This window comes from Amblyomma americanum, chromosome 7 (assembly GCF_052857255.1).
Source record: "Amblyomma americanum isolate KBUSLIRL-KWMA chromosome 7, ASM5285725v1, whole genome shotgun sequence".
In the NCBI taxonomy this organism is placed as follows: Eukaryota; Metazoa; Arthropoda; class Arachnida; order Ixodida; family Ixodidae; genus Amblyomma; species Amblyomma americanum.
Window position 1 is genome coordinate 2,732,209 of NC_135503.1, and position 26,117 is coordinate 2,758,325.

A 26,117-nucleotide genomic window follows, 5' to 3' on the forward strand; every position below is an offset into this window, starting at 1 on the left:
GTGTGGAGAGGGCCTCGTCGCAGACAACGGAGCGCCGCGTAGAAACGCGCTGCTTGCGGAGATCGTCGCACCTCTGGCAAAGCTTAATGACCTCAATGACGGTGGTAGGATTCTTCGTGAGAAGCATGTGAAATACGTCGTCAGCACTGCCTTTGAGGATGTGACGAATCTTGCCCGCTTCGGGCATGACGGTGTTGACACGTTTACAGAGGTCAACGATGTTCTCAATGTAACTGGTGAAGGTCTCTTCGGCGTGTTGAGCACGATCACGTAAACGTTGTTCTGCATACAGCTTGCGCACTGTAGGGCCGCCGAATGCTTCCGCGAAACTCTTGTTAAATACGAAACAAGCGGGTAAGTCCGCCTTATGGCTGCGAAACCGCAAGTTATAGCGACGTCCGTAAGGTAAAAGATGACGTTATTCAGCTTGGTGGAGTCATCCCACCTGTTGTAGCTGCTGACTCGTTCGTACGATGACAGCCAGTCGACAACATCTTTGTCGGCTGTTCCACTGAAGAGGGAAGCGTCACGCTGCCGGATGCCGCCAGAACAAAGGACCGTGGTAGAAATGGCCGCCGGTGTTGAGGAAGTCTCATCTGGCAGCGTACGGCTCCGGAGTTCCAGGTCGGTAGGCGATTAACCCCGCGCCTCCACCAATCGTAGGGGTGCGCCTATTATCGGAGAGACCGAGCGTCTGTGACGGATCTTGCAGGCGTAATGAGCCGTAGCTAGAACGGGGCGACTTCTTCAGGCGCAGCGTAGTGTCGGCGCATAGAAAAAAAAAATTAATTTTGAAATGAACGAAACCTAATGCCTTGGCTTGTTTTCAGGGGCGGATATGCTAAGCAGTTCGGTAATTAGCGAATAAAGGAATCCAGGGGTTGCGTGTAGCCTTAGGAACAGCCAAACAGACGGCGGTCGCCTTGGTCTGTGCTTCGTGCGTTTGCGACAGCTCTCGCCTAGTTAGCCATTTCTAGCATATATGTTGGGGCTACCAAACAAGATTGGAAATTAATGATCTGCACCGCTGATTCACAGCAGGCTTATCACAGTGGTAAAGGCAGGCCTTTCGGACAAATTTGTTTTGGCGCACTCGATGGGCGCAAAATAGAATATTAGGTATGAAGATACTCTAAAGCGAACCCACATCAGGGGAAGCGGGCCCGGCGAGAGACTCCACTGATGTCCTCTTGGAATTAGCCGAACCGGATAGGTTGTAGGAAGAGGAAATTGGCATGCTGGGTATGGGAATTGGGTCGGGAAAAGGGACAGGATGGGATTTGGCATGTGATCCGAATATAGTCAACTCCTTTTCAGGCCTCCGTATAGGGCGAGTAGTCGTTCTTCGTCTAACATTCAGCCCTCAGCCTCAAGCGTACTTGCATACCACGGAAAGTTTGACGGGGTATCCGACCCTCCGAGACAAGGTGCTCCACAGGGGCAGGAATGTGGGGTCCCCGCCCCCAAGTTAGGTTTCCCCACCTCAACCTTCCTCGATAACTGGAGACCCGTGTTTTCGCTCACCCCTAGGGTCCTTTGGCTCTTACTCCAAGGCGCGCGGGAACCCTTTCGCGGTGTTCAGACCTGACATTCTAACTGCATGCTTGTAACGCACGGTTTCCCCTAACAGCGGTGCGTTTGTCTTCACTCTCCTACTCCGAACCTAGTGAGGTATGGGCGCCCTTACTGGAAATGCGTCAGCAATAAGATGAATACTTAGCTACCTATAGGGCGGCGCGTGGCAAGGGCGATACCTTTGCTACCAAGGGCATGGTCCCCGTGAGATTTTCGTGAGGCTTGCTAGCCGTTACTCGGTATTTACTGCTTCGACAACCCCAAGTTTTGGGGCTTGCTAGCCCTCAGTCCTCTCCACGAGACGGATCCTTTTCGTCGATTGTGACCAAAGGTGAGCTCCCCAGAACGGAGACATTCTTGGCTCGCCCAGCCACGAAGTCCCCGCGAGGCACCGAGTTCTTCCGAATCGGAAACCAACGCGCCGTGGCTGGGTGGTGCGCCATTCGCACCGAGATGAAGATCGAGGCACCGAGTTCTTCCGAATCGGAAACCAACGCGCCGTGGCTGGGTGGTGCGCCATTCGCACCGAGATGAAGATCCTGTTTGGGTTTTGAATTTTCGCCACCTTTTGGCTTCACTGGTTCTCAAAGACAAGTCCGGACCCCCCCCCCCCCCCCCCCCCCCCCCAAACCTGCCACCGCCGCCTGGCATCGTGTGCAGCAGCCCGCTCACAAGGCCGCGGAAATTGTGCCGTCAGTCCTCCTGGAGATTTCTGCAGCGCATGCGGACCGCTTGCGTTTCTACTGGACTCGGAAGGACAGACGAAACACTTGGTGCCCTGGACATTTGGCGACACACTGCAAACAATGTAAACATAGTGAAAATACTTGTGCCCCATTTTTTGAGCAGACGCGTGTGATATATGTAAATGCAGGCCAGAAGGAGCGGGAGGTATCGGAAGCCTTTCATATACACGCGGAAAGGCAATCGTGCGTTAGCAAACCGAATGTTTATCTTTAAATCAAAGAATTGAAGTTCCTGCATCGGGAGGTGCCGTCATGCATGCGATTTCATTGCTGATATTCTTGGCTCCTGATTGTCGCCTATAAATGCGTGGTATTTTCGTGAATAAAGTCAGTTGATGTCTAGCGCCTGTGTTGCCTACTTCTATCCTGTCGTCCCTGTGTTCTTTTAGCGCTACTACTACGTTCTCTGAGACGAAACCGCCACAACGCCTCTACCAGGCGCAGACGAGGGGACTGCGAGCAAGTGCCAGTCGGATTCATGATCAAGCGAACAGGCTGTAGTTTGAGGCATTTTAAATGAATAAGAGCCTCGCCCGCGCAACAACTGCATCGCGGCTAGAGTCCCAGTTGTGATACAATAGGTGAGGCCCGAAGGCAACTGGGATTTGGCCTCCCGAAGGTGGGAAGAACAAACAGTGAGCGAAAGTGAGAGTTGGTGGGCGAGCTTAGCGAACTTTACTTTCTACAAAACATTTCATGGCGTCGCTTGGGGTATCCGTGAGAGCTGCTTCTGCGCGGGAAGCTAGCCTTGGCTGCCAAGCGGCGCTGTAGCCGGCCAGCTTAATTATCCTGTGAGAAGCCAAAGCATACATAGGATAACGACTCCTGCGGAACTTCAAGATATCATATTGCACTGCATAAGGCTGAACATGGCTGAACATCAATGGTATACGTATGACGCAACAATCTTGTTTTTCCGATGAAATAGTAATCATTTTTCGGTAATAGAAACCTTTGCAGCATTTTTTTTTTTACCTACTTAGGAAGCGTTTAAGCTTAAGTTCTGCATTGTAAGAACCTAGACTTAAAAGCAACATTTGCTTAAATTGCTGACGACAGCTGGTCGTAACTGGCTACTTGTTGTCATCAAGACCAAGGCTTCGCGTCCGATCAGCGCGTCGTTAAGGCGGAGCAGTGCACGAGGTCACTCAGTCTGCAGAAAAACCGACCAACGAGAGCTTTTTCTTGCTTTCCCACGAAGCCACACAAATAAAAGGCCGGGAAAGACGATGAGCAATTGCGAGGCACGGGTCTTTGAGAAAGAGAACGTCATAAAGGAGCCTCGCGAGATGGCGTCGCTCCCAGTGGTGAGGAGGACAAGGGCCCAGGCGCCGCGCAGAAATCGATGCCGCCGGCGCCGAGGAGGCGGACTCGCGCCCCCCCGGGGGGGGGGGGGGGGGGGGGGGGGGGGGGTCGCTTTCTTGTTTGTCGTCGGCGAGCGAAGAGCCCAGCGTGGAAGACGAGCGCAGAAACGCTCGCGGAGCACGTTTCCCCGACGCCGCGATTGCGGCCGTTAGCAGGTCGCCTTGAGAGACGACGGCGTCCTTTGCCGGACACTGTTCAACACCACAGCCGCTGACGAGCTGTCAACGCCCTGTGGCGCTGCACAGGGTGTCCGCAACGCTCCTCGAAGACAGTGGCATGTCTCGCTGCTGCGTGTCTGTCCGTCAAACGAGTTGACTTCCGCGCTCCGGGAGGGTCGATCACACACTAGGTCCTCAGGACAGCCTCATGACCGGTTATTCCCGTTGATTCTAGCCTCTTGTTTCCTTCACCGTTCTGACTGGCAGCGCCTATTTCGATTAGAGCCTTTAATGACAGCCTTCAGTTTGAGAGGATGGTGGAACACGAAATTGAAGTGGCATCCACAAAACCACGGTTGATTACGTGTCCGTGAAAATCGAAAGACAAGTGTATACATGGCGCTGCTCTACCCACGGAAATACGCGCGGTCACCGTAGATAGGTTTTGGTTGCGAACGGAACGGAGAGGGGCGTCCGAAGGCACATTTCTCCGGTTCTGATGAGTGCCGATGTCGACAGATTAGAGAGCTCGAATGTGCACACCCACGTGGAGCAACGGGCCGAATCACTGCCGGGAGCCTTGGCTAAATGCGTAAACTTTGAATGCCCTGAAAATGCTTTCAAGCTCCTGGCGAAGGGCGCCATAAATGACCAAGAAAGGTCAGAAGAAAGACAAACACACAATGCCTGTCCTTCGCCCGCATGCACGGGCTCTGTTCATTGCGGACACTATGCGCAGGCACCGCAATCCTCGACAACGCGCACCGAATAACACGCAAATAGCGTCACGGAAAAGTGCACTAGACAATAGCAACCGTGGTAAAGTAGAACGCGGTAAAGTGATACGACGTGAGGAATGGACATGTCAGACACTCCTTTGAAAAAAACGAGAAACAAAGGGAGCGAGAAAGGGTTTTCTGTCTTTAGTTCTCTAAGGCAATACAGAATCTGTTGCAGCAGGCAACGTACAAAAAAAAAAGCATTCTGCTGAACGGCTGCTTAATGCAGCAGCAGCGCATTGACAACAAGCTTGGAGGATCTATTGACCCCCAGAATGGGTTCGAGCACAATGCACCCTGAGTTAGGCTGCAGGGCTTCGCCAGTGACTTTAACGTAGTAGTAGTGCTAGCAGAGTGGCGGTACCCCCTTGCAACGCTTGGCTCCCCGTGCAGCAAGAAAACAACAACCGAAGTAAAAATTTGGTGTCTAGATTTGTGGCATCGGTCTTTAGCTATATGACAGCACCACAGCATAAATGAGATTTTGCTCCACAGACGCGTGCATTTGCCTCAAGATTAATGCTTTGGTCAAAAATGCGATTCCGTCTCAATGGCCTTGCGAGCCCAATTGCGGATGGTGAGAGCAGCGCCCACGCTATTAAATGGGAATGCTCACCGGCAAAGCTTTAGTGGCACATGGTGCAAGACGGTCGTGCGGCCTCCAGCACTGCATGCAGCTCTGTTGGAAAATCTCCCCCATCAAGAGTTCTTGGACAGGACTATAGTCTCACGCCGTCTAGTCGTCAAGTTGTTAGATGAGATCACGTGTATCGAAATGCATGCAGTTCGGCAATTTGCATTAATCATATACTGCGCGGTGTAAGACTAAACTAGTAATATCTTAAAATTTGATACCAAGAGACGACACGAATTTCGAGGCACACTCTTTCCGGATGTAAGTTGTGGGTACACCACCACTCCGCGCGCTTATAGCTGCTCATCGAGCCGTAGCGACGGCAGCGAGTCTCTCGAGCGACGAACGGCCCCCGGCGTGAACGACCACAGGGCAGGGCGCTCTGTCCGAATCAGAGATAAGCTCCCCGTTTCGGCGTCACCTTGCCCACGGTGCGTTCCCCGCAGACGAGAGCGGCTCCCCGATTCCATCGGCTGACAGGCGGCCTCTTTTGTTAGCCGAACGTCCGTGCTGAAAGTTGGCAGCCGTGACCCTCCTGAATCGTGCCGGAGGCCCCTGCTTAGCGTTACGCGGCTACGGGTGGTTCGAGTTCGAGGAGACATTGTTTCCTCCGTCTGCGCCCACCATTCTGTGCTCAGAACAAGTGCGTCAACAGCGATATGAAGCAAGAACGGTAAATTTCACCTCTCAAAGGCTACATAAGAGGTCCTCGATACTTCGAAAACGCAACCAGCGCCACTGCTGTGGGCTGGAACAATCGCTTTAGTGATGGTGGTGGTGGTGGTTGTGTAAATATACTGGCGGGATTAGCCTTACAGTGGCCTATACCGGCAATTGCACCGCCTGAGTCACTGTGATTGCGTCTCTGCCACTGTTACAAAAGGCCAATGTCCTCTAAGCACGTCAGTAGTGATCGTGACTATGATCGTCGTTCAGTTCGGAAGCCCTCAGAGTACACGATGCGCGAGACGTCGTCCGTGGCAACGTTCGCCCTTCTCAGGTTCCCCAAGAGTGTCTCACGGTGGGCACAAACCCGGCCACGCTAAGACGAAATGGTTCACACCACCCCCACATCACAGTGTGCGCACATAGGTGAATCTTGTGCAGCTATGCTGACGCAGAGGCAGAGTTCGAGCGCGGTCGATTCAAGAGAGGGACTCTGTCGTGCGACTAGCCTCGCCTAACGCAGAGGTGGCCGAAGTGCAGAAAAGTGTTGCGCCACTAGCTGCCCAGCCAAGTTCTCGTCCTTTGGGACAGCTACTGAAGATGCATGAGATCGGGCTGCTTGAGCAAGAACGTCTGCCACCGTGTTACCAGCGACCCCAACGTGAGATGGCAGGTACTGGAAGCAAACCGTAAAGCATTTCAACTGTAGCCTCCTCAGCCAGGTGAGAGCACAGAGGCTAAATTTATCGTCGGGAGTCCCTCGTTGCAGGCGCTGTAGTGCAGACTTGGAGTCAGACAGAATGACGACTCTCTGTGTGCTACAGAAAGTTAGACGTTTAAGCGACCTTGCAATTTACAATGATTCAGCCGGGGTGGACCGCACTGCTCTTTGCAGGCGCGCAGCCCAAGATATTTCAAGGTCAGGCGCTACAAATGCGGTTGAGCATGACTGCTCATGCCTGCTCATAAAGCCGTCAGTGTAAGCTTGTAGGTAGTGGGATGTTTCGCCACCGTCGTGTGGGATAACCGGTGCGGCTGCAGCGGACTCTCCCAAGGACTGCTGATGAGTCAGTAAGGGAGTCGACTCCTGGCATAGCCACGGCAACGACAGCAGACAACATGCCTTTCTGCTGCCTGCGGGAAGAACAGGCGACCGGCTCCACCTCGCATTTCGGCAGCGCGCCCACAATGGCTTAGGACCGGACGGCGCCGTGGAAAACAAACGCTGCGTCTTTCCTTGTCGGAGAACGGCGGGCAAAGCACGTCGTCTTTTCCCGCTCTGCCTGCGGATAGCAAAGGACGACCTCAGAAGTGTTGACTTTGCAAGAGTGGAGTTCAGTGCCTAATCTCTCAATCAAGGTCCCGGCATCTCCGTCACGATGTCATCATAGACGTGACCATCGCAACACGTGGGCCCTCATCAGCGGATTCGCTGCGAGGGGACAACGATGCTGCCTCCTGCGGTGGGCGCTTCCCCAAGTCGGCTTGAGGGGTCCTTGATTGGACACTCCCCGTGTGCTGAGATGCCCCAGCTAGAGAACTATGGACCTGCGAGGGTATGCAACCCACTGCACGATTATGCGAGGGCGTCTGGCAGAGCTGCCACAGCCGCGATATCACACTTCCTTGCGGCACTCTTCGAGACAGTGTCCTTACGCTGCTAAATGTCTTTCCAAGGCGGACTTGCATCCTACGGTGGCAGAGAAATTTTGAACGAAGCGTAGAATGCGCCCTTTCGCCTTCATGCGATGTAGCTGAGTGAGAATGGATTCTGGGGACACAGTCATATGCCTTCGACACGTCCAGGAAAAAGACAAGGGTTAAGAGGCCGTCGCTCTTTTGCTCAATGTGGCTGACGAAATCCAAAATGCTGTAATGCGCGCTGAGACGGGACTAGAGTCCAATCATACATGTTGTCAAGAAACGTCTGGTTTCAGCTTACCAGAACATCCGGTTGTAAAACAGTCTCTCCATTAACTTTCGCCCTCTTGTCGCCCTTCGAGAGTGACTCGGCAGCTTTCATCACTCTTCCTCTCGCTCGCTCTGGCATCTCAGATTTTTTTTTAGGTGAGGGGGCACAACAGTAGACGTCGAGAGCGTGCATTTTTGATGTTTCTGGTTTATGGTTTATGGGGGTTTAACGTCCCAATGCGACTCAGGCTATGAGGGATGCCGTAGTAGAAGGCTCCGGAAATTTAGACCACCTGGGGTTCTTTTACGTGCACTGACATCGTACAGCACACGGGCCTCTAGAATTTCGCCTCCATCGAAATTCGACCGCCGCGGCCGGGATCGAACCCGCGTCTTTCGGGCCAGCAGCCGAGAGCCATAACCACTCGGCCACCGCGGCGGCATTTTTGATGTTTAGTTTGGTAACTCAGCTTTGAATTCACATGTTACGGGCACCATATTATGAGCTTAGAAGACACTGGCATATCGAAGGAGACATTTCCGGCTCAACCCACACCCCGTAAATTAACTCGGTTATAAATAAACCGCTAAATACAAACTAGGACATGCATCTATCGTACTGCGTCCGGGCCTATACATAGCCTTACAAATCATTTTTTTTCGAGATACTACAAAACCACCGCCTGCGATTACGATTCATGCATTCTTCTTATTCGTGTGACGTCAGTGTTTCATCTCTAAAAACAAAGTCTCGGCGACTACCGCTGTCTTTTCTTCCACCCAAATCCACCCTTTACTTGCACCTTAAGTTTTTTTTTTAAATTGTTCAATTGCGCGGCTTACACCACGCTTTATTAAGCTTGGCACCAGCGTATGTAAGCGACAACGACACAGGAGAGGCACACGGGACATGGCAGAGACAAGGACCATCTGTATCTTCGTCTTTTACTTACGCTGGTGCAAAGTTTAATAATGAATCACCAACTCGCCCAACTTTCCGCATTGCACAATACCACGATGACACATAAATCACCGCACCTTTAAAAATTGAAGCATTACTTCCAGCCACATCATCGCTCACACTGGTTTGCAGAAAATTTGTCTAGCTGCCTTTGTAACTGAATAAATGGTTCACTGTTACCTTTCACTTTTGTAACTCTTCCCCTCATGTGGCACAACTCGTACGCTCTTCTTTTAAAGGGCCACTGACCACCCTCTGGTCGAAATTATTTTCTGCCTCCGTGGTTGGGAGGCGCCGTCCCCAATGCGCGCGGCAGCAAACACCTTTAGAGCAGTCTAATTAATAGCGGAGTTACAGCCATCGCAGCCCAGCTACTTCGCCATGCTCCTGTCCTACTATCCCCTCTCCCGCCTCGTCGATAAGCCTCCTCAAGCGAAATTCGCCCTCCTTCTCCAATGTTAGCGGAAGGCGTGGAGCCTGGTGGAACACGTCGCATGTCTACATCGTGGCCCCGCCTTGGAAAGTGTTATTTTCTTGCTCTTTGTTACCCGGGGTATTTCTTAGGAGGAGGAGGAGGGGGGGGGGGGGGGGGCGGAGGCTCCTCGCGGTGTTTCATTGCGCATTTGTTTTTTGTCCTTCGTCGCCCCATATTTTTTCTTGGAGATATGCGGAGTCTATTAGCATATTTGTGTCGAATCGTGGTTCGACTCCAGTCTTTGCGTGCGCATCCAGAGACAAAACTGAACGATCGAGCGACCCGGTCAGCACGGCCACCTAAAGGTGCTAGCTAGCGCATCCTTCGTCGGTGTCATCCCTAGTTAGCGAGTGTCCCATTCATGACTGTGTGTTTGTTACCGTGAGGGCTGCCCGCCGTTTTACGACCGGAGGGGCGGGAGTGTTCGAAACGCACGGCTCTGGCATATTCTTGGAAAGCAAGCCTTTGCACGTGTGCGCTTCTCTGTGTACTAGTGCGTTTCTTCAGTCTGTCTTTTCTATGTTCCTAAGGTTGTGGCAACAGTGCCGAGAAAAACCGGTGCGAACAAGGGGAAGTCTGTATGACGCGGCAAAACGCACAGAACACGCTGAAGCATACATGAACGGGGACAAGAGACTAAAAACCTTGTTTTTGTGGGCTTGTAAGCGTGTGTGAAAACGAGAGGGGCGACGGAAAGCGCGCGCAACAAGCAGGCGGCGCTCTTTACCCGCCATTGAGAACGACGCATCAGTGAAATAAATGTCTTTCGCGGAGGTTTGGCGGGCTACGTCATGTGCAAGGCTCGGGGTGCCAGAGCAGCGGACGAGGAGGTTGGCTTCTCGAAAGGAAGAGTGAAGGGGCTATGATTTGAATTTTTACTGCTTTTCGGAGCGCGCAAGGATCGTCTATTTTGAAGAGGTTGCCTTTAATGCCTCATCTATGCACTGGGCTTGTTTGTCTAAAATGTGCAGGCCCCTGGCAAGAGGCCCTTTAAGAACAATACTGAGTTCTCATTCTTCTGCACCAAAGACTTGAGAGAAGAGAAGATAGTCAGTTGTTTACATTGAGGGTGGTAAGCGACGGCTGCCAACGTAGCCGAGAGGCACAGGCGGAGGATGGATGCTATGTGAGCCAAGAAAAAAAAGAAGTCGGCCGCGTCGATGAAAGAAGAGGGAGAAGAGATCAGAAGAGGGGGAGTAGATATTTTAATGAATACAGGAGAGGTCTGCCTCGTTTTCCAGCCTAGCATGCTGTTCCAGGGATGAGAAGAGGCCAAATGACGTTCGTGGGCGCCGAATCCACGAGGTGCGACGAGCGCGAACGGCAGGCGAGAACTCGAGAGTAGTAGTAGTAGTAAGTGGTTTTTATTAAAATAATTATAAAAAGGACGGAAAAGATTTTTGCGAGCCCCGACATCTGCCATCGTTACTGAAGCACATGAGCTGGGGCAGCGGAAATAAAGGGTAGCAGGCAGAAGGGAGAAATGAAATAAAAGAGGTGAGGGGACAGGAAGAGGAAGAACTCGAGAAGCGCCGTATGTTTTTTTTTTTTTTTTTACAGAACGGCGTCTCCAGCATGTAGTGCAGCCAGTGCTTCAAGGTGCCCTCGCATTTCAACGACAACAGCGCGCGAAAGACTGGACCGAGAATAGGAGGAGGCACAAGCACACAGCGATGACTGACAATTCATTACTCGTGTACCAAACAACTCGGCAACTTACCGTAGTGCCCTCGGACGGCCGCGGAGGAAGCTTGTCCGGTGGACGAGAATTGGTTTCAAGCTGATGTTCGTCACTTGATCGTCGTTCTGGATGACGGCACGAAAGACAAGCGCTGGGAAAGACGTGCATAAAGGTTTGTTTACTGCCAGCACTTGGCTTGTATGCATGGCAACAAAAAAAAAAACATGGCGCAAAACACGTGCATTCCTCCAGTGGGGCAGTCTAGGCGTAGCACGAATCAGACTTGCAAACGTTTTCTTGGCGTTTTTCGCTGACAAAAGGTCTACTTAACTTATGCCTCTCAAAAAGGATTTATGTATACAGTGCTGTAAAACACGATTGGTTTGGTGCGAAGGGACTACTGTACAGCTCGGCAGGTTTGTTTCCTGAAATTTAAAAAGGGGGTTCCGCCGCGTACACAGCGCGCACACAAGACAGACTCGGACTGGAGTTGGACGGACAGCGTCCGTCCGTGCCTAACACTTCTGTCCTGCGTTCGCGCCTTTGTGTTTCTGCTGGTACCCCGCTTTTCAAGTTCAGCATCCACCAACTTGTCCAAGAGGCTAACTTCTTTGCACCTCGTGTTTTTTTCGCGACACCGCCAAGTCGAAACTGCCATGTGGCCTTCAGCTAAGCGTTTGCACGCATGTGTGGGCACAGGTAGCCGCTACGCCTTAGAGGCTGCGTTCATTGCTGCCAGAGGGGAAACGCCAGAGGGGAGCGTCCTATAATCGCGGCCGGCCCGCGATTTTTACGTTTTAAAGCGAAACTCTTTAGAGCGAAAGCTTTACTGGCCGCGAACTTGCAATTTCGCCTTGGACGTCCTCCGAGGAGGCACATGACGTCACAACGCGCGCCTCACCGCGGATATTTCTCTCTCTCCCTGGTCACTACAGCGCATGCGCCACTAGTAGCATCGAGCCACGGGTGTACCGCCGCTGCGCAGCGCCGTGCCTTTCCTCAACATCCAACTTTCAATCTTCAGTTTTCTCTTTCTTCTTTTCCTCTCTCCTTCATCCCTTCCTTTACGGCGCGGTTCGTGTGTCCACCGAGATATGTGAGATGGTTACTGTGCCATTTCCTTTCCTCAAAAACCAAACAAAACAAGTGGGCCGACGGCGTTCATAGAATTCATTGGCGTTGACAACTTTGCAAAGGCCGTTCATTTTCACGAAAGGAAAGGCGCACAACCGGCTCCGTGGGTCAGTGGAGACCTCAATCTCACTTTCATGTGCGTGGCGTTGGTGTCCAACTGCAAAAGCCTCCTGTGATTGCGTTCCGCACACTGCATAGGCAGCGCGCCCTCCCTGCCACCCTGGGAGGTCGCTGCTGTTAATGGTTGATCGCGAGAGATTGATCACGAAATGAACGCTGCGGCCTAGGTATTGCTGCAGTGCCGCATGTCAGCCACAACGCTGTCAGCGCTAATTCATTCCATATCTCTCTCTCTCACCACGAATCAAAGCACGAATGAGGCGTCCACATATCCAGGGAGCCAGTTATGCGCCCTTCCTTTGCTCAAAGCCATCGCCGTCTAAAACATTGTCAACGCCAACGGCAATGAACGCAGTGAACGCCGATATATTTCGCTTTGCATATCCTGGGTTAGCTGAGCTGATCCACATTAATTTATTTTATTCAGTGAGTGTGCGGGGGGTTTCAGGGGCTCCGATAGATGCCGCCACCGAATACGTTGGTTAGTGGTTAAGCGCAGGCTCTGTTAAGGCGCGTTTATACTCCGGCATAACGCGCGCGTGCTGCACGGCGACGTCACGTCAGCCAAATCGAGACCGTCTACACGCCAACTGCGCTTGACCGCCGACGCGTTCAGTGGCTTCGGCGCACTCTGACCGCACTGGCGGAGACTTGGAGCATATCTCTATTTCGCGCCGAGTGCGCCAGCCGCCGCCGGCTCGGCCAGACCGGTTCGGCTCCGCGGCGAGGCGCGCGTTTTGACGTCATGTGCCTCCTCGGAGCCCCGCCACGGCTAAATCGCAAGTTCGCGGCCAGTAAAGCTTTCGGTTTAAAAAAGCAGGAGCGGATGAGCTGAAACACCCAAGGGGAGAGATGTCTCCGCGATGAGTTTTCTTTGAGAATAACATATACTCCCCACGGAAGAATAACTGAGCGAAGCGCATTCTTCTTCCGGGTGAACGAGAGAGAGTCTAGAACAGCAACACTTTGGGAGACTGGCTTCGAGACCATCAGTCGAGCTGCGAGGGGATGTCCTCTAAAGAGCATTCGCGGTGGCTGTGGTGGACCGGATTTGAGAGCAGCCCCTTCACGCGCCCTAATAGGCTCGCCAAGCGGCGTCCTACCGACACGAAAAGAAGGCGGCAGAGCCACAATGGCCGACAGCGCGCTGCGACGCGGCACATCGGACGCCGTGAGGATTGAGCGCGCCTGACAGGGAGATGGTCGTGTGGCCTCCCCGAAGGCTTACGAGGGATCTTGTTCCGTGTTTTGGATGCGTCATGGCTGGGCTTCAGCCGCGGTTGCGCATTCCGGCGTACGGGGCAGCCCTTTGTTCCCCGAATCTCCAATGCGGCAGCGCTTCAGGCTCTGACGAGAAGCACCAGCAGTTTAATATGGCGCCATCTCTGTTATTCTGCTCTCCACTCACGCCCGTATGTCGCTAGCGTATACTAGCCCTGCAGCCTTCCTAAGACAAGTACAATGGGGGTGCAAATATTCGTACCTCCGGGTTTTGCGCAGGTTTTCGCGCTCCGAATTGATTCCTGCCACACCTAAGGTCCTTTCCACAGCACCGAAGCCCCCTCACTGTGCACCGCAATTTTCTTTGTGCTTTCTCATTTCACCTCAAAGAATGCAGAACAAGCGCTCACCGCATCCGTGAGAAGCTGCTGGCTGAACGTGGGCTGCTGTCACGAAGTTCGTATTTTAGGACGCAGGATTGGTTCATGATTGGCCGGATAGTGTGCGCTGGCCGGACGTACGAGTTGATGGCAAATAAGCATTAGTGTGGACGATCACTCACCAGCGAGCCACAAGGCTCCGGCACAAGGGGCATCCGTACGTGTGAGGATCTGCGGACAAACCGAGCACGCTGTTGCCATCTAACATCTCTGACGTTTTTCCTAGTTGAAATCGCCAGACAGATAGTGTGTGCAGGTTGGTAGACGACGCCAGTGCGCTTTCTCGTGAACAAACAATGCTTCTTCACTCCCGACAGAGAAGGCGTGACTGTACTTAGAACGGAATCGCGTGCTCCGTTTAATTATGTCCGCACCTGTCGCACCTTATGCCCGCACGTTTTGGGGTACGTAAGCGACCCGCCTGTGGCTTTGACCAAAAAAGAAAACTGTTTGTCAGCTTCAGATGGTTAAGCATGATTGGTGCGAAAATGTCTAACCTCTTCCGGATGATATGCTAGAAGGGCTTTTTGCTGGTTTTGCTTTCTGTCTGTTTTATTTTTTTTTTTTGCCATGATTAAGTGCGTATAAATATGAGCACCTTCGAAAATAAACTCAGTTGATAGTATGCGCTAGGTGTCTCGTGTTGTATCGTTCGTTTTGTCCGTTCTGAAGTTAAGTGCTACCCAAAAATAGTATAGTTTGAGTTTGCGCGTTAACGACAGCTCGCTGTTGGCCGGCGCCTGCGGCCTGGTCATTCGAAAACGTCAGTGGTATGTATGTCAGCTGAACTCTGTAGGAAAACGGCGCAAAAACACAGGACAAAGAAAGACAGACAGCGCTCGAGTCTGTCTTTCTTTGTCCTGTGTTTTTGCGCTGTTTTCCTGCAGAATGTCTCACCAACCCAACAATATATCGTGATGTCAGCCAAAGTGCATCGTGAATCGGCCGTGCTTGGTAAGTGTTGTTCCCCGACAGCTGACGCAACGTCCGCCTTTTGCAACCTTGCTGAGTTTCAATCAGGCGCAGCACGAAAGGGTTGACCACCTTCGAAACCACGAGCTTCTCTCAGGCTTGTGCTTTTGAAATCCTTCGCCGTTCTTTTTTAAGAGGTGGCCTCTTTGTTTTTACTGTTTACAAATCAGGACTCGGGGCCATATCGCTTGTTTATTTCATATGAGAGCTCATGGACTCTCCAGAGTGGGAAGGAGTAGCGGACAATTTGACAACTAACGCGCAGCAAAGACCGCAGCAATTTGCAGTCGTGCTAGGCATGCTCCGCACTCCCCCTTCGTGTGGAGAGGAGGCCACGTGGTTGCGCTTGCTTACAGCGTGCGAAACGTACGGTTCAGTCATTTTCAGTCATTGTACAACACATTTAGTTCAAAATTTGTTGCTTTTTTATACCTCTGTCTTCACTATTCTCGTCAATGAGGGGAGCATCGGAGCACCGCGATTGCACTGTCGTAGGTGCTTTCCTTCCCCACATTTCCACTGTTTAGGCCTGAGACAGCCACAATCTGATTTCGCGTAACTTCTTACCTTGCTTGCTTTGTGCAGCCTATTGGGATAAAAATAGTCAAATGCATCAATTAGTGAGAGCTTAGAGGGGGTTGACAGTGGAAACGCCTTCATTACTGTTCTGTGCACGCGCGTGTTCACAGTTTTCTCCAAAACATGCAGGCCACTTAATGAGCGACAAGAGCAGTCTTCGCGGGGCAGTGCTTTGAAAGTTGTGTGCAGTTGACAAAACTCCCAAAGTCCTGGCTAGGGGTCGCAAACACGCATCCAAGCAGTTTCATCCTTAGTTCTAGAATCGGCAGGACAGCAACACATGGTTTCCTCTTGCGCCGATCTCGTCATCGGTGTTTGACCCCGAAGGAAGTATACGGCACCGCTATTCGACCTGATTTAACACTGGCCGGTTGCTCACCGTGTCTATATAAGTGGCGGCTAGAAGCGCCTTGTTTAGAAATGTTAGGATAGCAATCGCCTACCTGGGCACTATCAAGAGAGAGAGAGAGAGTGATAAACGGAAAGGCAGGGAGGTTAACTCGGTGTCGCCCAGCCTGCACGTGGCAAGAAGGACGACCAAAGCGCTCGTAGACATGATGAGGGTGCGATGCCGTTTCCCTCTTGCCCAGAAATTACGGACAAGCGCATTCTTTCAAAGGGAATCTGTAAGTGGACGCAACTTTTCCGCATATCGTACGATTGCACCGTAACAGTAATTATACCCGAAGATGCTTCCTCGGGACGCATGTAGTTTTCGGCTGTTTATTGCAAAAAACGCACCCCATTTGTTTCATATGGCAGTCTTAACTACTCGATGCGAGCGCAGAACAGCGTTTAAGTGGAAAATTTCGCTACGCATTTGAAGGTTAGAGCATTCTCAATCAACACGTTCATGAGAGTAGTTGCTTCACAATTATAAGTGATGCCTAACAAAGGTGGACTTGCTTCCCCTCTATATCTCCATGATCTGGATGAAGGGAGACAAACGCTCGCCAATGCTGCCCGCGTGGCGAAATGAGCTTAGCAACTCTGGTCTGGGCATCGGACAGCAGCCGCGCCACGACAGCTTCGGACCAAGATGGGCGTGGTCTGTGATTGTCAGAACGGACAATTATCCCGCTTTCCACGGATATTTTATCACTATTCTCGTCGTTTGACTTTTGGAGTTTTGTTCTTGTCTGATTACTCGCCTCTGAAGCGCACACTGCTTCTCGCCTCTTTTGCAGTGGGCGTCAGGTCAAAATGAGTGTTACACTGTTTAATTTGTCATCTCATTTCAATCCAAAGAGAAACGAGAATCAGTGCTGGAATTAAACACTCGTGCTAATAGCGCCAAAATGTCCTACCAGCAAACCAAAAAAAAAGCGAAGTAGTGGTTTTTTTCTCAATTTGCTTTAGTTTTATGCTGTACAACAAACTGCTTGTACTTTCAAATGGCTTCATTTTCTCTCGGACGAGATATATCTGGGGCCCTTCGTTTTCAGGCTTTATTTTTTCCGCAATTTAAGGTGCAAAAATCGGGTGACGTTTTTCGAGCTCAAATTCGGCTGTAAATAGGGTCATTCCGAAAAAAAAGTGCATATCTTTTGAGTATAACCCTATCTGCACCCGAATTTGAGCTCGAAAAACGTTGCCCGATTTTTACGGCACAAGGCAGTTAACTATAACAGCTCGTTCTTCTGCTAGACATAAGATGCCCATATATCTTTTGCTCCTTTCTTCAGGAAAAGTCTTAACCAATTACGATTTCTATCACTAATCCATTATAAATATTTCTTCGCAGCTTTACCAATCTCCTACGGAGCACCCCATGCTTCTCACACAAGACCGACCTGTCTTTATGTCTGCACTGCGAAAACACTCAACATCACAGCAACCATTCCGAAGACGCAATCAGTGTGCAGAGTGACTCCGAGATACGCAAGCCATTTTCGCCCCTCTTGCTTCTAAATAGCCCATGTAAAGCGTGTATTCTGTGCCTCATGAAAACGAGCGTTAAAAGAGATTTAAGATCCCCAGTTGACCAAGGACACCCCCTCTGGAATAAGCACTAGATATCGACAAATTTTTCCTTGTGGTGTATTCAGCTCTGTGAACTGGAAAAACGGCGTCGTCTAGAAGGCTTATTTTCGGGTAGAAGTCCGGTTAAACCCGACTAACACCAAATGTGTTCGGGGTGCAAGAATCAGGCATAATAAGGTTTTACCCAAAAAAGAAAGATTCTAGATATATACTCCTAACCATGAGCTTTTTTTTTTCGTAAGCTCTATGTTGATTCGCAGGGTCACGTCCATATAGTTATCAACGGTGCGCCTCTCCGCCTGGTTGTTGCTTCTGACTGGCTGCCGAAACAAGCGTCACTTGCGATATTAGCGCCGCGGTACTCTATACGTTGTACATAACGTGGGGGTTGTCTGTTAAAGAAAATAAAATTGAAAGAAGTTGTACGTAAAAGAATGTTTTATACTGTGCGAGAAAGGGATAATATGTAATGACTGGATTGCTTTCAACGACAATTGAGCTTCACGAGAAAGTTAGTGGCGAGGTTGATACGTAAGTTCAAGATGGTGACAAAAGGACGTCATCCTTCACGTGTTTATCTTGTCGATAATTTCCACTCACGTTCTTTAAAGTTCTTTATTATTGCTTTCACAAAGGAAAGTCGCGCTCACTGACACCCGATTCTGTACCGCGCACAGGGTTTGCATGGGGACATAAAAACAGGCTTTCCAATTAATGCTTTATGAAGTAAATGAGCCTTCTTATAAAGCGCGAGGCACACAAATAAGGTGGAATAGTGAGTTTTCTTTTGGCTTGTTGGTTACGGCTTCCGCTGTTTTGACCTGAACCGGTCAGCCGAAATCAGAGGAGCCGATTCGGGGAGAGGAGAAGAACAGTGTTATTAAATTTAATGACTCTACATATTAAATATGCGCTGCTGTGCAAAAATCCGATTCTTCTCTAAAATAAAAAAAAAACGCAGCCATCCTTTCCCTTACGGCGCGGTTCAGGTGTCCGATATATGAGACAGATACTGCGCCATTTCCTTTCCCCAAAAAAACAATTATTATTATTATTATTAAAATAAAAATTTCATTCACCCTCCCCCACTGCGCACTCCATCCACAGGACCCCTCCTTTCCATCCTCTCCGAACAGACGAATGACGTGCGATGTGGCAGCGACAACATTTACCGCGAAAATGCGTTCACTGGAGCAACAAATTCTGAGCTCGACAAATCGCGCTTATGCTTCTCTCATGCTGTTAGAGAAGCATGCGCGAAACGCGGATTGCCGCTCAGCAACGGCATTCGTCGGCGGCGGAAATACGCTCTCCTCGACACGCTTTGGTCGTGTGCCTTTTGTGAAGCTACAAACTGAGCTCGTTAGAACGACGCGCCGACCCCAGTGGGCCAATGCCGCAGACATACCGTGAGTACAGGTGGCCCAAGTGAGGCCGCTCCAAGAAAAAAAATGTGGCACCGAGATAGAGCCCTCTGTGTGACTCAAGGGTCCGTTCTTGATTTTCCTCCGAAGACGTGATTTCACCGGGCGACACCGATTTCCTCTCTCGCTGCCGTGACTTTACGGCAGAGAGGACGCCGGGGTCCAATTAACCGCGCTTCCAGCTGCTGCAGTGCACTTGCCTGTCGTATTTCTCGCTCCGGTGCTCACGATAGCAACGCAAGAGCGCAAATGCATTCGCGTTTTTTGGTAGGGCCTCCTAGTGCGATTTTTCTTTTGTTACGAAGGCGCGGAAACCTGTCACTAGACGTTTCACTCGCTCGCTCGCTCGCTCACTCACTCACTCACTCACTCACTCACTCACTCACTCACTCACTCACTCACTCACTCACTCACTCACTCACTCACTCACTCACTCACTCACTCACTCACACACACACACACACAGTCAATCGTTCACTCACTCAATCGCTCACTCAATCGCTCGCTCGCTCGCTCGCTCACTCACTCACTCACTCACACACTCACTCACTGGCATATATCATTAGTCATCATTCCTCATCATCCCCAGCCTATGTCACACTGCAGGACCAAGACCTTTCCCATTTGCCTCCAACCAACCCTGTCCAGTGCGGGTTGCGTCCACCTTATCCCCGAAAAAATTGGCAGTGACTTAGCTCGGCTATGTCAGGATATACTTAGCGAAAGCTATAAGGCATAGCATGGTTAGCCTTGTTTAACCTTGATTTCAAGTCCAGGTTAGTCTAGTTGTATAGCTATATTGTTATCGCATTAAAGACGACTCAACTGAACTGTGGTAGCGGCGCACGCGAGCGCTCCTTTTCAATCCTGCTACATGTTATCAGGCATGCCACGCAGCTGGCGAAGCGAGCGGAGGCGAGCGCAACGGCGAGGAACGCGGTGTGACGTCATACCAAACGGCAGCGAGCAGCGCGGTATGACGTCATGCCAGATGGCGCGGCGAGCGCGCAAAGCAGAGTAACCGTCTCACATATCTCGGCGGACACCCGAACCGCGCCGTAAAGAAAGAGATAAAGTGGGGAGGGAAAGAAGAAAGCGCGGTTCGGGTGTCCACCGAGATATGTGAGGCACGCGTTGTGACGTCTGTGCCTCCTCGGAGAGCGGCCATAGCGAAATCGCCATTTCGCGGCCAGTAAAGCTTTCGCTTTAAAATTCTTGACCTCATCCGCCCACCTGGCTCTCTGTCGCCGTACCGAGAAAATTCACGAAAACTTAACCAGGCAACGACACCAAAACGAAGCGGGAGAAAACAGAGAGCGCTTTTCTCCCCAGGTCACGTAATTTCCTTTTCGTTAGTTTCTTTCTCCTCGCATGCGGCGGAACTGGATCTTTGTAAAACTTTGCATCTATGCTAGGATCCCTCTGCTTGCAGGTGCACACATTCGCAGCGTTCTTGGAAAACTCCCGAGTACTGTCATTAAGGACACGCCCAACAAGTCACACTCGCAAAGGCAACTCGGACGTCAGTCACAGAGGTAATGTATTTCTGCACTGCAGGTGACAGTGTCACCCTGACCCATGGAGAATACAGATGACTAGCAGGCCAAACACCATCTCTTGCCTAGCAGTGCTTAACTCCGCCGAGGTACCAGTTGCAGTTACTGCAGTTCCTGGACTGTCCCGACAAAATCAGAGTACTAAGAAATTGCCTTTAACATGAGGGATCAAAAACTTCACATCAGTGAGGATTTCTCAGTTCGAGTGTGCTACATTGGGAAGATACTATGGCAGCGGGCAAAGCCTAAAAAAATTGTAGGATACTTAATCTTCGCCTTTAAGAGCAGACCGCGACAACGTGTTGGACCATTGCCAAGGAATCCACGGAACGCCATCGTCCTTCGGTGCGACCTTGCCTAGACAATTTAAGGAAAGGAAACATATCTCGGTGGACACCCGAACCGGGCCGTAATGGAAGGAAATTGAAATGAAAATTGGTTTTAAGGAAAGGAAATGACGCCTGTCTCACAATTTTTGCTGGACACCTGTATGGGAAGGAAAATCCCTTTAATTATTGCGCGGTTGAGGTGTCCATTGAGATTCGCCATTTTTCGCTCACGGCTAAAGACGCCACCGATACCGGCTTTTCTGCGACACGAGCTCCTTAACGCTGTCGCGTTAATATGCGGGCGAGAAGGTTATCCTTGTCCGTGACAGAGTGCGGCGTAAGCGGAAAACTATACAAATGGGACGATGAAGTGAATGGCATAGTGCTAATAAATCCAGGCTCGGGTAGTTCTGATGGCCCAAAAAATGAGAGCCGAATGCAGAGCGAACGCTGCGTCCCCGCCGTCAACCAAAGGCCAAAAATAAGTTTAAAAACTAAACGCCCGCAGCTTGTTAAACAAGTCAGATTCATTTCAATCCTTGCTTCTTAGCCTGGAACTCGATTTTTCAGCCATTACAGAGACGTAGCTTACAAGCGATATCAAAGAGGGCGAGACAACTCCCAAATTACAGTAATGTACGAAAAGATCGACAGACTCGTTTCGGAGGGCTGGCGATTTTTTTTTTAAATCGACAATTCATCCGGACGTTCAAGGAGTCGAAGCAACCTTGTGCAAAATAATTGGCCCTCGTACTATCATTGTAGTTTGCGTCTATCGCAGGCCCCCGTCTGACTGCGATGTCATAAGTTGTCTTCTAAATTACATGCAGGCCAGGTTTAGGTGCCGCACTAATCCTGCTTGGGGATTTCAACCTACCGGATGTAAATTGGCAGGCCATTCAGTATCATTTTACACGTGCACAAGGATATACTTCAAATAAACTGCACGTAACTTGTCGTTCTTAGCGCACATTTTGCACCTGAAACGTCCAAAGTAGACATAATAAATCGCCTTTCGGACCATAAAATAGCGTACTGCACTGTCGCGACTCATTCCAAAATGAGGGACGCAATACCAAAAGGTACATTTTACTACATTAACTACGCCGACGATAGCAGCGTTTTAGACTAATTTGCTTTCGCGCTTGTACCACTCCAGCAACAATCACGGGACAAATAAACAGATAATAAGACAGTGCCGCGCACGGTCAAAGAAATCATATGACTGTCTCTGCAACTATTTACGAATCAAAATAGTAGTTTTAAAAACACAACCCAAGGATAACACGGGATATCCACTGCAAGCGCCGGGTTCAATGTCTCAAAAAATAATTGAAACAAAAACCCCTTGGCAAAAAAACAAAACCAGGCGTAGTGTATAGCCATCAGTGATATGAAGTAAAAATTGAAAGCTGCCAAAGGAATTTTACCCATGCGCTTCCCAATCCCCTAAAAAGTTCCTCTAAAATGCTCTGGGCCTTAACCCCAAAGAAATTAAACCGAACTTCACCACTGAGGAAGACAGCCAAACTATCGCAAACAAGCTTACCAGCTACTTTTAATCTGTTTTTACGATAGATGGCGGTATATTACTTCGATCCGTGCAGCATCACAAATCGCTTAAAAACACTCTCAGTAACCGAATCGGGGGTGCTAAACCTACTAAACCTTGATGTCAAGGAAGGGATGGAACCCGATAAAAAACGTAATTTTTTGTGAAAAGGGGCTCACCTTGAGTCGCGGAATACAATACTTGTGTTTGTTGTTTAATAAATCCCTTGCACCTGGTAAATTACTAAGAGAATGGAAAACAGCAAACGTCATTCTTATTCACAAATCAAATAGCACGATGATGTTGCTGACATTACGCCGATATCCCTAACTTATATAGTCTTCAAACTTCCACAACGATGTAAAACACATCGCATTGAAACATTTAAACGCATATATATCTTCAATGGGAACATTTTTTGTTGCCTCTTCAGCACGTGTTCCGGAAAGTGCTATCAACTCTCACCCAACTGCTCTCTCACCCAACACATTTCCTTTAGCACTGAAGGCCAGAAGCGAATCGACTTCATCTCTTTAGATGTTTGTAGAGCTTTCGATCCAGTTTCTGATGTAAAACTAATCAATAAACTGAAATCCTCATTCGTAATAACATTACTGTAGATTGGATTCGCGATTACCTGACAAATCGGTAAAAGTTTGTGCAAGGAAATAAGCAGGAGTCAACAACAGTACCTGTTACCTCAAGAGTACCACAAGATTGCGTACTAGCACCGATATTATTTTAAGGCGAAAGGCTTACTAGCTCCATTAGACGAAATACCTTCGGCGACCGTTGTTGAAGCTGAGATGGTCCCAAAAAGATGGCGCCGCAGCAGCCATCGTCTGGCGACCGAAGCAGCGAGTGGGACGACGAAGTGCACGACAGATACTAGGACAGGCACCTCTTCCCCCCCCCCCCCCCCCCTCTTCCACCTCCCCCATCATCGCCTCAGACTCGCCAGTTTATCGCAAGGCATAATTGGCGGACCTCCATGTGGCGCCAGTGTTTTGCGTAGAGCGTTCCGGGCGATGTCAATTCACGCATGACGATTTTAATAGGCCCACCTAAAGAACACCGCCACTGCAGATATACGACCCACACGTCATAAACATTCTTTGACTTTATTTGAATTTTCATGTCATTCTGATTGCTTTAAACACCCACTTTTTCCACTTGCAATAAGGGAATGGAAAAGCTTGGAAGCATAGACTACACACAGCACTACACTGGACGAATTTCTGTAACCTGTGAAGAATTTACTGCACAAAAATGCGTGTATTTCAAGTCTCCAAAGTGCTCATCAGATTACATTAATGGCTTATTGGGTTAAGCGTCCCAAAGGAACTCAGTTTATTGCGGGACTCCGTAGTGGAAAGCCTCCAGATAATTTCGGCCACCTGGGTTTTTATAACATGCATGACAACGCACATACATGGGCCTCTAGAATTTCGCCTCCATCGAATCGCTGCCGCCACGGCCGGGATCGGACCCACGTCTTATTGGTCAGCACCGAGCACCATAACCACTGAGCCACCGCAGCAGCCGAGAGTAGATAAATGTCTACGAAATTGTAGACTCTTTCGTTCATTGCTACACTCATTATGTCCTTTTATTGTAACCTTTTAATGATAATATCAACAGTTTCATTGAGTCATTATTTATGTTGTATTTTCTTATCAAACAACGCTTCACGGTGGTAATTTGTGAAAATCGGAACGTCATCTTTTTTTGCTCTTATGTCGTGCTGCATTTTTCCTTCACTTATAAATTACTGTTCTGGCTGTTATAATAATAACAATAATTGTTTTTTGGGGGGGAAGGAAATGGTGCAGTACCTGTCTCATATATCGTTGGACACCTGAACCGCGCCGTAAGGGAAGGGATAAAGGAGGGAGTGAAAGAAGAAAGGAAGAAAGAGGTGCCGTAGTGGAGGGCTTCAGAATAATTTCGACCACTTGAGGATCTTTAACGTGCACTGACATCACACAGCACACGGGCGCCTTAGCCTTTTTCCTCCATAAAAACGCGGCCGCCGCGGTCGGGTTCGCACGCGGGAACTCCGAATCAGTAGTCGAGCGCCCTAACCACTGAGCCACTGCGGCGGGTAGACGAGCGTGTCCCGTAGCCCGTTTCATAGCGTGGCACACTTGCAATTTTTTTTTATTTCAGAAGCAACCACAGGTTATAAGCTTAGAAAGAAGGATTGGGATGGAGGAGAAACTCAGAAGAAATGCAGACGTGTTTTGCTGGGTAAAGGCATTTGCACGGTTGCTTGCTGCGGGCGTTGTGTGACGAACTACCGGTTGGTGCAGTTGCCGACCCTTCAAATCACCGACATTCGAGCAGCCAGCACATCAATATTTCCTTTGATGCCTCAAGGAAGGAAACTTAATGGTACAGCAGTAAGATCCCATCCCAAGCGACGGCGTTGCAATGTTGGGAATAGTCACGAAGTTCCCTCGTAATGCTGGGAGCCAATAACGGTGCCCAAACGGGGTGCTCGAGGCAGCCCGCCGCGCACGGACAATGCAGCGGGCGCCCCATGCATTCGCACGTCGAAGCGCGTAGATAGATAAAGAGAGGGGGGGGGGGGGGGGGGGGGGAGAAAGAGGCAGCGATGTTAACAAGAAATAATAAAAAAAGATTTTGGCGCGACGACTTCTGTCTTCTATCTTCTGTGTGTTGGCGCAAAAATCTTTTTATTATGTCTTATCACCAACTAGCCCAGCAGTTAACTCTTCTAAAGTTAACCAGAAAGGCTTACGGTTGGCTACCCTGCACTGCGAAACGCGTCAAAAACGCGGAAAGGAAGGCGCAGAACTTGAGAAAAAAGTCTTCAGGAATCCGCGCAGAAGGAATCCGCCGAGGCTGCCCGAACAGCGGCGACTATCGGAGAGGAGGAGACCGGAGGAAGGAGAAGAGGGGGAGAAGGAGGAGGAGGAGGAGAGAGGGGGGGGCGCCCGCCAACTCAAAGCATCCCGGATGCAGATGATCCTCGGGAGCAGACGGAGCGGGCGCGGCTCTCGCGCGTCTCCAGTTGTTGTCCGGAGGCCCGCCGTAGTGGCAGCGACTCCGTTCGGGACGCGTCGCCGTGATTCGCCGGGGCTCACCCCGTCGGCGCTGCGAGCTGTCGCCTCGTCCCGGCGCGGGAGGAAAAGGAGGGACGTGGCCTCCCACAGCTCCCTTGCGTGCCGCGCCGGAAAGCCATCCCTGAGGACTTTACCGTTTTGGAGCTGCAAGAAAACGGGTAAGCTGCGTTTCCAGTAAATCCATTAGCTGCCGCAGTAGAAGGCGTCTTGATGTTATGGTACTGTTATGGTATGATGTTATGGCATGTTACGGTTGCGCACGTTTGATCCTTTTTTTTTTACGACTGTAATCTTATTGCGCCAAAGTGTTTTCTCCCCTCACACCCAGCCCCCTTTCTCTATGTAAAGCATAGCAGGGCATTCAGGGTAAATCATAAACAGAAAAGAAAACATCCCTGAGCAAACTTCTATCTAGCCGGTACTGTCCTATGGTCACTTCATTCAACCAGTACGCTCATCGCTTGTGCTCTGGCTTGCAATATTGAAGGTAAGTAGCTTACTGGTGCGAGTAGAACGTTAGGAATCCTTCAACAACATCTATACTTATGCTCTTTGCTTAGACTACGTATCTCATTCCGAAGCCTGTGTTGAGTGATTGCGCAGGTCGCGCCTCGTCTGGTGTTGCTATTGTTTGCTCAACTTTCCTTTCGCCATCGCATGCTTATGAGTGCGGTGCCGTGGTGCTTGCTCATCTAAGAAAAGACGGCGCAACCGCCAGACGTGCTCACATAGCTAAGGTATTCGCTTGGAGCTAGGCGCATCTCTTC

General features: G+C 50.2%; 1 protein-coding gene across 4 annotated transcripts in view; it reads left to right on the top strand.

Moving 5' to 3' along the window:
* The first annotated feature begins 24,903 nt into the window (after positions 1-24,903).
* The window catches only part of LOC144098278 (cadherin-like and PC-esterase domain-containing protein 1), a 74,715-nt gene continuing 73,501 nt past the window's right edge, over positions 24,904-26,117 (top strand). For all 4 annotated transcript variants that reach the window (XM_077630786.1, XM_077630788.1, XM_077630789.1 and 1 more), the window contains exon 1: positions 24,904-25,508. The gene's annotated coding sequence lies outside the window, so the exon portion shown is untranslated. The remainder of the gene's footprint in view (positions 25,509-26,117) is intronic.